We start from the raw sequence: 13500 nt of genomic DNA on the forward strand, positions 1-13500 counted from the left end.
CCAAGAATAGAGCCCAAGTTTGTTTGATTCTAAAGCCGGTTCCATACTTCACTCACTAGCAATGGGTCAACTTCATTATACTCATTTATGAAGGACTCTGGCTGTTTTCTTTGGCATTTAACTGTACCCCCGCTCTGGGACCTCTCCCCACCCCCCTGCAGGGGACCCTCAGTAAGTGGGTCTCTGTCCATGACTGGTTGAGATCTCGGATTATATCCAGGATTGAGGGCAGGTTTAGGATTACTCCTGGGGTTGCCATTGGAATCAGAAGTCCTGCTTCGTAAACTGTTTCAGAACCAATGTCCTGAGAGTCTGGGAGAGCTTAGATGGGAACAGAGTCCAAAGATGTTCAGGAGTTTACATCCCTCCTTGAAGGTACCCATCGCGTCCTGGAGATTCTGGCCTGGAATGGACGAAAGGAGGAGAGGAGGAAAGAAAGGAAGGGGAGGAGGGAGGGAAGGGAAGAAAGAGACACAATGCATGCACGCATAAATGACCTGAGCAACATGGGCCAGTTAATATTTAAGCTTATGTGCCTGTGTATGTGGCTCTGGGTGTGTGTGCATGTGTGTGTGCTTGCACAGACATGGATACAGACATACATTCTCACTTAAATTATATTTTTCACAACTATGATATTCAACTCTGTTTTCATTGCAGGCTTTTGAGTGCTCTTCCCTGAATGCGTTAGTGCTGGGATGGGTGTCGGACATCAGCCCCGGGTGCAAGTTGAGATCAAGGTCCACACACAGGCCCACCCTCAGCCGGGAAGCATGGTGATAAGTTAGGAGAGGGGCTCATCTTGGAGGCCGGGGACAGCCGGGTGACATCACAGGGCTATTCGTATGTGGCACATAAGGGCCTTCAAATTTGGTGGGAAACAGGGATCTTTCTTGCTTGGATGTTTAGGTGAAATCGTTTCATGTGATGGTGCCTTGGAGTTGCGTGGGGGTAATACTAGTGATGTTCCCTCCCTGGGGACCGTGTTCTATTAGTGTCTGTCTCTTTAATTTTTTTTTTAAAGATTTTATTTATTTATTTATCTTTAGAGGGGAAGGAGAGAGGGAGAGAAACATCAATGTGTGGTTGCCTTTCGTACGTCCCCTGCTGGGAGTTGGCCTGCAGGGAACTGGCCTGCNGGGAAGCATGGTGATAAGTTAGGAGAGGGGCTCATCTTGGAGGCCGGGGACAGCCGGGTGACATCACAGGGCTATTCGTATGTGGCACATAAGGGCCTTCAAATTTGGTGGGAAACAGGGATCTTTCTTGCTTGGATGTTTAGGTGAAATCGTTTCATATGATGGTGCCTTGGAGTTGCGTGGGGGTAATACTGGTGATGTTCCCTCCCTGGGGACCGTGTTCTATTAGTGTCTGTCTCCTTAAAATCCCCCGGACTTTGCCTGGCTGCAGGCACGTGGATGGGGCTGATGGAGACAGAGTTGAGGGCCGCCCTTGCCTCCTTCCTTCTTGAGTTATACACGTTATGTCTTTGCTGCACGCAGGCATCTAAGTTCAGAATCTCCATGGTAAAATTTGGTTTCTCTGGCCTTTTATCCGAGGTTCAGTGGAAGCACCAAGTTTTTCATAGTTTCCTCCAAGTTCAATGTTGAGATGACCTCCTTTCGAGTGTTTTTTTTTTTTTAGTGGTTTGCTTTTTAAATGGAGGCTTCAAGCTGGTCCATTAGGTAAGTCAGGCCACGTTACCTAAAATACGCTGCTTTCTGACTGCGGGGGATGGAACCGGGGGTGTGTTGGAAGTCAGAGAACATCCCTGACGGTTAAAGTGGGATCAATACCCATTTCTTCTTGAGGCCCAAGTGTGTTGTTGAATTTCTAGGCACGAGGAGATCCCAGGCATTCCAATTAGCAACTCATTTTCCCCCTCCATTCAGAGTGCAATAAAATGAACACTGCAAACTCTCTTGAAAAAGAGAGGGGGGGGGGAGAAAAAGCATGAAAAGAAATGTAAAAAGGCAGAACTCCAGTTGCCTCAAAAGAGAAGGTAAGGAAACCATGATACCCCCAACCTAAGCTGAGGCTGCTTTTAGTGAGTCACAGGGAGTCCAGGAGGGTGGGGGTGACAGGGAGGGAGGCCTGGAGTCAGGAGCTGGAGCCACAGATTCTCAGACCTCCTCCCATTGGACTGGGATCCTCCCCCGAGGAGGCTGCATGGGGACTCATTGGCTCATGGAAGCCCTTTGGGGGAGGGCCAAGAATTCTAATTTGTAGATAGTGCCAGTGACTTAAAATACCTCTAATCCTTGCGTTGCTGTGAGATGGGTATTACTATCCGTGTGCTTCGTGTTTTATGAGGGTAGAAATGGAGGTTCAGAGCGGTGAAGAAGCTTGTCCACTGAATGGTTAACACTAATGGGGCACCAATTATGCACCAGGTCAAATTCCAGGTTTTTATATTTATAACTTATTTGATCTTCTTGTTATCCCTGTGATGTGGGCTCCTGTTCTTCTCCCAATCTTACAGATGGGGAAACTGAGGCACCGAGGGGAAAGGGCTCCTCCAGGATCACTGGATTAGTAAATGGGAGGATTCAAACCGAGGCTGTCTAGCTCTCTAGCCTCTTTTCCCTACCACGTGGCAGCTCAAACAACCAGAAACATGACAAAATCCAGAAAATAACATGTTGTTTTAATACTTTATTTTCTAGGATACCTTTATGGCTTTTTCCTACTTTATTGGGGCAGCAGACTTAGATGGCCTCTTTACGTGACAATGATTTTGGAGCATCAGTTTCTGTAGTGAGAGTAGACAGGCGATTCAGTCCTTCCTTTAGGCAAAGAAACCTCTCATTTTATTTTGTCGGAGTTGAGACTATGGAAGCCCTGTGACGCCACACAGAGACAAACTCCATGAACACAGCTGTAAGATTGTGGCCTATGATAAAGGAGTCATGAAAATTTCATTTTGCAAAATTCTCATGAAAAAAAATCTAGTGCATTTATAATCGCATATCGTGCATTATCGGGTATATTCCTGACAGAAAAGAATTTTTGTTTTGACTAAGCTTCAGTGAGAATCAAATCTTCCAGTTGTGGTTTTACATGTCTGAAGATTGAAGTAGTCTTCCACAGACTGGCTTCTGGTTCCTTGCACTTCAAACCCTGGTCTCTTTGTCTGCCCACAAACTGCCCGTGCTGGGGGCTGTGGATTGGCTGATAGAGCGTCCTGGGTTTTCTGGGTCAGTCCCAGTTTGCGCCTGTTGTCTTGGTGTCGTGATTAGTAGGGACCTTTCTTTCCTCTCGAAAGTGCCCTGGTGGGGAGGAAGGAGTTAAAAGTAGCTCACCTGTGCTCCACTTCTCTGATTCCTGGGGGAAGCTTCTAGTGAAGAAAGGAGGCGGTCCAGGTCCGTCTCCTGTAAATGTGCTGAAAACTGGACCTAATAAACTGGTGGCCTAAGGCTTTTAGATAGGAGGGACTTTACATATGGAATGTTCCTAGTTGGACACCCCTGGTCTAGAATCACTAGGGTCAAGTGGATGCTATGGACTTATAAGGTGTGATTCCCAGGGAAGGCTGTGTTGTCTATGCAGCTATCTGGGTATAAAATGGGGGTGTTTGATAACCTAAAATCTCCCTGCTGTGCAAGGTGACGCATACACCCCACATGTTATTACTATGGGCCAGAAGGCGTGTGTCCGAAGTGGGTAGGGCATCCCAGACGTCACTGCGCTCCGCCTGTGCCTCCTGGTGAAGGTGGCTGGGACAGCCTGATTTGGGTTAACGTCTCTGATTTGTGAGTCTGATGTGACGGCCGACCTTTCAGGCAGCTCACCAGGTTAGATCAGTCGATTATAGGGTGTCCCTGCCTCTCGATACATCACATCTTTGTGGGACCTGTGTCTTTGTGTCGTGCTGTCAGCACGCTGGTGCAGAAAGGGGTCCTTCTGGAACCCTACCAATGACTGGACCAGACACAGAAACGAGGAAGGACTTCCCAGTTCCGGTGCCAACGTTGCCGTTCTGGGTCCCATGTCGTGAGGACCGCTGGTTTAGGTCCACGGACCGGGCCCTTCGGGTCCCAGTCCTGTTTTGGGGTCCTTCTCTGAAAACAGGAGTGCAGAAGTCTGTGACCCCTTGCTTCCCAAATGCTGTTTATGTTGCTTTGGGGCCTTGCGTTCACAGGCCCGCTGCCGTACGACAGTTGCTAGTCCTGACCTCCCTCCGTGTCTTCGAGCAACATAGAAACCGGAGAAAGTCAGCATCTGGGGACCTGGTAGGAATGAGAGAGCCTGACACACTCTGAGCAAGTTCTGCTGCTTAGAGACACCGATGATGCCACAAGGCTGCAGAGGACACAGAGGCCCCAAGAAATCATACCCTGTGCCCTCAGCCCTGCTGTCCAGTAGAGCATGCCAGAGAACCCACGAGGAGGCTGGATGATGCCAAGATGTGAGAATAAGGTGCCAACAACATAGAGACGCCCCGAGGCTGGACACGGAGCCTCTACCATGATCGAACTTCCAGGGAGAAATTAAAGTTCAGTTATTAGTTCCCGAAAGGTCAAGTCCACAAACACATATATTCAAGTCTGAAGAATGCAAAATTAGAATTAAGTTCTTACGTTAAAGCCCTCCAATCATGCCCTCCAATTTCTTATTTTGCTGAGTCACTGGAGCCTCCCTCTGACCCCAGCGTACACACCCAAGTACAGCCAAGTTCAAGCTGTAGCAGCCTTCACCACCTCTGCGGAGACCTCCCTTGTGCTCCAAGAGTCTCAGCTAATGGCCAGCTGGCCTAAATCTATCTTTGGTGGCTCGTTTGACTTTGTCAAAATCTGGGTGTCTTTGTGTAAGGCCAGAGTGGAGGGACCGTTTGCCGGAAGCCCTCATGCACTTGGCCTTCCTTTCTCAGAAGCAGTTGCTGCCTGAGATCGAGGCCACCATAATCTGCAGGAGGGGAAGAAGCTGTCCCCCACCAACACAGCCGGGAGGGCGTTCATGAGCAGGGTGGCCTCCCAGGCACGCAGGTCTGAGGCCCCATCCCCGGAGCTCTCAGGTCGGGCTGGGTCCGAGCCGGTGTTGCCGGGAGCGCCTCAGGTGGCTCTGCTGGAGCTTTGGCCGGCAGCACCGGACGGCCAGCGCTTTGAATGCGTTCCCAGTTTCCAGCACAGCATCTGGAGCTTATGAGGAGCTCAGTGAATATTTGTGTGCTGCATAAATCACTTTGGATCTGAAAGGTGAGCAGGGTTGGCCGAGAACCTTAGGAAGAATTTCATGCCGCTCTTCACTGTGCGGCTTGTTCTTCTCGGCTCTGTGAAGGGTAAGAGATTCTTCTCATCAAAATGTATTTGCTGTGAGTTCTGGCAGGGTTTTAGGTTCTGATCGAGGTGGGACTGGAAAGGAGGGGAAGAGAAGACATTATAAAGTCAGTTGCTTCTAAAATTACTGGGACTGTGTATAGATTTATCCAATTATCACATTGTACACTTTAAACACATTACAATTCTCTCTGTCAGTTATGCCCCAAGAAAGTTGAAAAAATTCCCTGGGCCTGTGGAACCCAAAGTGGCACCCTGGGGCTTGTCAGTGACTGTCACCTTCTATAGTGACTGGTACCTTGCAGGGCACCGGAGGCACTGGGCACATTGGGTCATGTTCCCCATACTCCCTTCTAATTGTAATTTTAGGTAGCACCTTCTGCTTTTAAAAGCCGCGCTTGGACTTCCGGCTGTATTCTGTGAGCTCTCGTTTCTTACAGCCTGGTTTTTAAACATTTAGGTGTTCTGTGCAAACCTCTTGTCTCCATGGAAGGTCCCGGAGTTCTGCTTTGCGCTTTCTTTCCGCGCGTCTCCTGCACATCCCTAAAAACGGAATGAAGTCTCAGCAGCTAATTTGATTCTCCAAGAAGTCACTGAAAATCTTTTGATTAAGGAGCTTCGCTGACAGCAATCTGTACAGAAGGAAATTTTAAACTTTTACTCGCTCATCCAGTCCAGTTTTCAGAGAGTTGCAGGTTTTGCATGCCTTGACCTGGCTGTGAGTCCTCGAACATTGGCTAAGGCCGGTTTTCCTACTGGTGGGGAAGCTGTCACGCGACCAAATGAAGATAACAAATAATCGTGCAGCAAAACGTGATCCGCGCTGCTGGCCCCCTGGTGTCATAGGGGTTGAGGAGGTAATTCTACTGCACGTGAGAGCGTGTGACAGCCTGTGGGCCACCAGCGTCTGACCTGGGGAGATCAGGTGAGGCCCCGAGCTGCCTGGCCGCCACCTCTGTGTGTTGCGTGTGAAGGCCTGTAGGTGGGGCTGCTGGCCACCTCGAGCTGTGGGCCGTGGGGCAGCTGGCCTCTTTGCACCTTCCTCGTGTGTCTGAATCCTCACGGTGACGGAAGAGCCAAATTCTGAAGATGTTTTATCTTAGATGCGTTCTTTGAAACATATTCTGTCGTTTGGACTTTTCTGCTTCCATCTGTGAAGCAAAAACCAGGCCCTAAAAATAGCTCCCGGTGCTGACGTGCTGCATTAAGACACAGTCCCTGTCCCCTTTGCTCCAGAGTAAACAGCTGTGTCTCTTGTACCTTGGCCAGTTACAGAATCTGGGTCTTAGCCACCACTCTCATCTGCCGTCTCTGCTGTTCTCTTGCAAATCTCTGCAAACCTTTACCCAGGAATAGTTTATTTTCATCGAAAACTTGTTCCCTGCCTTCCATCTGCATGACCAGTTTGTTTGCCCAGAAATGAGTTCTCTCTGCCCACCTCCACCGGTGGTTCTCACACGTCAGCGTCAGCGTCCATCAGAGCCCTCTGTGGTGTGTTAAGCCCCAGTGGGGTGGGGGGCACCCCTTGAGTTGCTGGTTCAGGAGGTTCACGTTGGGGTCCGAGAATCTGCATTTCTACCGGATTGGCCAAAATGTCTGTTACTTTTTTTCTGTAAAATAAAAGACACGTTTCCCATTTTCACCAATAACTTGATTGATTTGGATATTTTGAGCATGTGGGCAGTCTCTTGCTATTGGCTTCCAGTGGGTAGAGGCCAGGGGTGCTGCTAAACATCTTCCAATGCATAAGACAGCCCCACAGCAAAGAATTAGTTCACCAAAAGGTCAATAGTACCAAGAAACTTTGCAAATCACTTTGGACATGTTCCATTAGTCACAGCACCTTCTCTATGCACCGCACAGATCTTTTTATTTTTATTTTTTTGCATTTCAGTGGTGTTTTTACTTTTCTTGAAATAATCAAGCATAATATGCCAAAATGTCACGTCTCTTCTTCCATCTTCAGTATTAAAATGGCTGCACAAAAATTCATCAGTTTTAACAAGTTGTTTATACATGCACGCTGACATGGCAGCTGTCACGATATGATCTAACAAAATTGTTTCGAATGAAGCTAAAGACAGTTAAGTGCTACTAGAGCCATTGTACGGAAACAACTGAACAAACTTTTTGGCCAACCCCATCCTTGCTCCCCAGGGGGGTGCTGCCGCCGTTCCTGGTCCAGGGCACACTGAGCGGCCCACCGCCCTAAACCAGTCTGGCTGACCCTGATTTAACTCCTGGACTGTGATACATTTGAAATACCGTCAGGTTAATTTACATGACATCAGGTGGAGGGGATGTTTAATTAAATCTGAATTACATTCAATAAATTAGACCAGTTTAAAATGCCATCAGATACATTTAAATACCATTGGGTAAACTTAAAATACCGTCACTCAGAGAGATGATAGTTCACCCACTGGTCCAATGGAAAAGGGCAAAAACATCCCGAGTGAATGAGAGCTGGGAGAACCTCTCGCTTCTACAGATTCTTCAAAATGTGGAGGAAGAGGCCAAGGCAGTGAATTGTGCACGTTTGCGGTCACAGAAGGACAGCAGAGCGCAGTGACGTTATGGTGCATTATTGCACCAGCTCGGCTAAGTTGCGTGTCGGAATAGCACCCTCACAGCTCGATACAGGTCCCATACGCTGATAAGGCAGACATTAGTCCTGTCCCCCAATTCAGAAAGTGGCTACTGAGCTCTGTTACATGCGTGGCACCAGGTTAGAAGGGGTTGCGGAAGCTGGAGGACAAGTCGTGGCTCTTGGCGTGGACCACCCAGGGGGTCAGGCCCATCAGGACTGCAGTGTGGGGCCTGGTGTGCGTGTCGTGAGCAAAGCACCGATTCGTGGCTTTACACCTCTGAAGGGAGAAAGGGCGGGAGTGAGGCTGGAGCCGTCGAAGGAAGAGTGGGGAAAACGTCCTGGAAAAGGGGTCTTCTGAGGCGACAGTGAACTTCCCAGGACAGGGGCTGTGAGCTGGTTGAGGGTCTGAGGACACTCAAACAGCACCTGGGCAGGTAGGTGGCTGCTGGGTGCTTGTGGGTGTGTGTCTTGAAGGATGAGTGTGACTTCAGTGGAAAAGGGTGAGGGTCTTCCTTGCAGGAATGGGGAGTTGGGAGGGGAAGAGTGACAGGTGCCATTTCAGATGTGAGAGGCCTTTTGGGGAATTTCTTTTCAAAGGGTTTGGGGACTGACTCCCTGGCGTCGTCTGAGCTGGAGAGAGAATCTGGACGAATGGACGGTGGTGGGGTGAATGTAACACCTCACGCACACCGAACACTTGCTGATGTGCCAGGCGCTGTGCTGAACACGTCACACAGAACAGCCCACTTTACCCTTGGAGCACCTCTGACAGGTGAGTCCACGATTGCCCACATTTTACTGACTGGAAAGGGAGGCATAGAAAGCCGAGGCCATGGTCTCATAATGAGTAAAGGGTGGAGTAGTAATGAGAGCCCAGGAAAGGGAGACAGTAGCAAGGGACCTACTCTGGGGACAGAACAGTGATGCATGCATGATACCCATGGGGCCAGGCAGTAGCCAACTATGAGGGGAGACGCAGGGGCGGGGACGAGTCAGAGGTTTTGAGGCCGGACAACTTGGGGAAAAGTGCTACCGTGACCAGCCTCGCTGTCCAGTCCTGGAATGTCAGCGCCATCAAGAGCGTTGTTGTTCTGGGAAAGGTGAGTGCAGAAGGAAAAAGGAGACAGATGCGGGTTGAAAAGGATGTGAAGAGAATGCGAGTTGTTGCCGAGTGTGGGGGGCACAGCCCAGCGTCCACTCTGAGCTTATGTTCGGTGCCTCCAGTGGGCTGGGCCTCCCCATGCCTCTGCCTGTAAACCCTAAGGAGTGTAACTGCGAGTGGCCCCTCCGTCTCTGCACCCCCGTCCTCAGAGAGGGGGGTCGTTCCCCACCCTTTGAATTCGGACTGTCCTTGACCAGCTTTAGTTGGTGTGAGCGAAGTCCTGCCAAGTTGTATGCCTGCTCTGTGAGAGGTGTCACTTCCACTTGCTGCCTCGTGCACGGAAGCCCGTGTTGGTCTGGTGGGGGACACCCTGGAAAGCAGGGATGAGCCAGCACCAGCTGAGTCTGCAGGCCAGCGAGTGTGGGGATCCTACCCGTCCTGAGCCAGGTCAAAAGCAAAAACCCCACCCAACCAAGCATCCAAATCACGAGCAAATCAGTGGTTGCTGTTTTAAGCCCCTGAATGTGGGAGTGGCCTGTCACAGAACAAACGCTGACTGATTCGCTTGGCAGACCCCTGGCCCATGTCCTCGCCTGCGGCTGTTCCACCCCCTACAGACCTGTAGGACTGGATGAGTTTCTCTATAACTCCACTGCGAACACCTGACTTCCCAGCCCTGGGAGGATTACACTCAGTTCTTCATATTTTTAAAACAGAAGAAAATAAGTAGTCTAATTTTGTCAACTCATGGTAGACCTGGGAAAAAAATTTCTCCTGAGCCCAATTTTTAAACAACTAGACCACCTTGGCTTATCTCGGTAAGAGAATTCCCCATAAGTGATCATTATTGGCACCTACATTAGCGATTTCCAGTCTTTAGTGAGCGTAAATACGGGCTGCATGGGCTGTGGAAGGAACAGTCTCGGGCCCATTCTCAGCAAGAGTGTGGCTGAGTGGGTTGGGCGTTGTCACTCGAAACAAAAAGTTGCCAGTTTGATGCCCCGTCAGGGCACATGCCAGGGTGGTGGGTCTGGTCCCGGGTTGGGACCATGTGCAAGAAGCAGTTAGTTGGTGTTTCTCAATACAATGATTCTCCCCTTGTCTTTTTCCTTCCCTTCCCCTCTCTCTAAAAGTAAATAAATGGATGAATGAACAAACAAATAAATAAATAAATGCAAACCCTCCCAAAGTCCAGAGACGTCTCTGGTTCCAGTCATAGCTCCATCACTCTCTCCTTCCTCTCTTCTTCCCTTCCCTCCGCTCTTCCCCCCGCCGCAACCCCCCCCCCTGCCCCGTCTCCTGTTTCCCTTCTCTTCTGATTCCTTTCGCTCCTTCTCCTCTTCTTAAAAAATATATTTGGGAAAGTAAAGGCTATATTGTTGCTGATGTGTGAAGCTTACAGTGGTTGCATGTGTCCTGAACATGCATAGACGTTTTTCTTGTCATTGTCCCTAAACAATGAGTCACAACAACTGTTTACAGAGTGCGAGGTATTCCATGTCAGGGGTCCGTTAGGGACCTGGCCGCAAGCAAAGCTCCCCTGAGCTCCCCTCCTGTCCCCCCCACTCTCCCATCCACAGCAGGGGAGTGAGGCTCACCTGAGCTCAGCCTCCGGCCCCCCATACCCTCCCCACTCTGCTAATTGCACCATGGGGTGAGCAAAGCTCATCACCTCCTGAGCTCTGCACCCATGCCCATCTTCCACCAAGCAGGCTTGTGGTGCCAAAAAGTTGGGGACTGCTGTTCTAAGTGGTCTAGAGAAGACTTGACGTGTACGGGAGGGTGTGTCTAGGGTATGTGTGAATGCCGTGCCATTTCTATAAGGAACTTGAGCATCTGAGGATTTGGGTATCTCTGTGTATGTGTGTGTGTGTGTGTGGGGGGTGCCCCCCCAGAAACCAGTGCCCTTGGGTTACTGAGGAACAACCCTGCTGAAAATGTCAGACTCTCATACTTATGCCGTCTAGATGCCAGATTTATTCATGTACTTCCCTCAGTTCTCTTTGATATTTTTATTCTGAATAAGGGACATTGAGGGAATTAATATAATGAGAGTTCTGTTCCACAGGCGTCTTCTTTGGCTTTCATCAGTCATCCACATTCTTCTTCCCACTTACCAAGGAGGCTGGAAAAGTTAACATAGCAAGCAGGGGGCAAAATTAATTGGTGTCTAGATTTTCGTAACAGTTCTGTCTCCTTTTTTCTCGGTGTCACTCCTGAAAAGTGTGGTTTGGATGAGAAGAGTTGACAAGGTGTATGGGGTGGGGAAGCAGAAAGGGAGAGAAACACAGAGAGAGAGAAAGAGAGAGCGAGCAAGCGCACTGAGCTAGGTAAGAAATGGGAGAGGATTTGTAAGGTTCTTAAAGAGAATGTTGACAAGGATTAGTTGCTTGCCTTTCAAGTTCTCAAGGTGCAGGAAAAGCCGTGCGGGGTGGGGAGCGGAAGTTTTATATTCCAGTGGATTACTTCCGGGACTGGTGATGAGTGTGACAGGGACCGAGAACTTGAAGCAAAGCCCCTGTCCTTTGTGTGGCCCTGCAGAGCCTCAAATTCCGTGGCTCATTTCCGACCAGTGTCGCCGCCAGACAACTCAGTCGTCCCTGACAGAAACGGATGGGCATGGCCCGCGTGAGAGATCTGGGGACCTTCAGAGGAGTGACCGATATTCTCCATGCCTAACTCGGACCCTTTAAACCCTCCTTTTCACTCATTTTCCCAGCTGGCTAGAATGCAGAACTTGCTTTCCTCCCATTGATGATTCCTTAGGCTGCGAATGAACTCCTCTGGCAGTGATGGGAAAGGCCTGCATGGAAACCACAAAAGCAGGGGAACCGTTCCCTACCTGGGGGAGCTACCTGTTCTTCCTCTGAGTGTGGGGGAGGGGTCACACTGCCCTGTGAGTCCCTATCTACGGCAGCCCTGGCTTCTCTTCTGGCGCCCATTCCCCTTTGAATTGTTTCTAGAGGACTTTGACATAACGGATGACCCTAGTCAGTTCAAACTCCCCTTCAATGTAATGAAACAAAAATCAGCCCATCTGAGTGTGTGACCGAGCTGGCCCGTCCACTTGACTGGAGCCAGGCTCTCTCCACCTGGGCTGCCTGGAGGGCAGGGGCATTGCTTCAAGTTCTCTGCCAGCGTTTGGAGGGTGGTGAAGTGTTCCGAACCAGAATCTGACAGCAATATTTTATCTTTTTCATTAAAGTACACACATGCTCAGACTTCTCCCGTGCATTCTGGATGCGCCTTTGGGGTCCTGAAAAGGCACCGAGGTTGTTCTGACCAGCCCCACGGCCCTCGTGGCGAGCTTCCCAGTGAAATGGCTGCACTCGGGCAGTTTGAAAGGCTGCAGGTCGTTTGCAGGCCTTGGCAGTTTCCGTGAAACGGCAGTGGACTGGTTGGTTTCTGAAAGAGTAACCGAGGACAGCGCTACGCTTCCCCTTAACGACTGGGAGGATAATTTTTTCAGGGGGTGGGGGGCTGGCGCCTCAGTTCATTTATGGGAAAATATCAAGGCCCACAGTATGAGTGGGAACCTCAGCCTCACGGCATCCCTTCATGTCTCAGCCTCTGCACGGAGGCCACTCTCAGGCCGGCTCTGCCAGCCTTTTCTCTTCCAAATGCCTGTTTTATAATCTAAATAAACCAGCCTCAGTAGCAGCACAGAAGGCCCCCCCGCGTGACAAGGCCCTGTGCCATCCAGGGACTTACAAATGGCTCGTCCGCACGGCGAATGGAGATTTATGATCACCTTCCCAGTCAATTAAAATTCCAGATATTACAAAGGCAGAATTCAATTAAGGTTAATTGCGGCTTCTGAAAGCCACCCTTCCAGAGGGAAACCATGGTGGGATTGTGACTCCGGGTGGGTTTCCGTCAGTTTTAAATAACTTTGCGGACCCTTCCTTTCTTGGCACAAGGCACGTTCTCTCCCAGCTGCCTGGCTCCTGCTATTATCATTCGATGGAGATGTTGATTTTGCTGTCATAAGTTATCCTGGTGGCTTATTTGCCTTTTGCTTTGTCTTCTTCTTGGAAGCAAAACCAACCAAACCCCCCAAACCAGCAAAACTCCCGAGGCTCTCAGCAAACCCGAACCCTGACGGAACCATAACCTGTGCTGTGCGGAAGTCACAGTGGTCTGACGTGAGAGAGATAGAGTCATTTGGAAGAGTGTGACAGCATTTCAGAAGCAATTACCCAAACTGGAAGAATAGCCCATTTCTTTCCCTTTGTCACGAAGGCGGATGAAGAGGCTCGCAAACGCTGTCAGCGAGGAGGGGAACCGTGGCAAGAGCGGGGAAAACAGGTGCAGACCCGAATTAGGATGCAAGTCAGGCTTTCCCTTCCACCCTAAATTTTATTTTCTTGTCATCAGGGGCTGTGGTGACAGTTCTTAGCGCAGCTGATTGAACTGGGAAGACACATGGGACGGGGCCTCCGTCACCGAATGCAGAGCATGTGTTCCGCAGCTCACCGAGCATCCCGGGGCTGGGAGCAAATAGTGACTCCAGCAGCTTCTTTCCTCAGCAT

The sequence above is a fragment of the Sturnira hondurensis genome, unplaced genomic scaffold (assembly GCF_014824575.4).
Source record: "Sturnira hondurensis isolate 20B ecotype Veracruz unplaced genomic scaffold, ASM1482457v3 Scaffold0010128, whole genome shotgun sequence".
NCBI lineage: Eukaryota > Metazoa > Chordata > Mammalia > Chiroptera > Phyllostomidae > Sturnira > Sturnira hondurensis.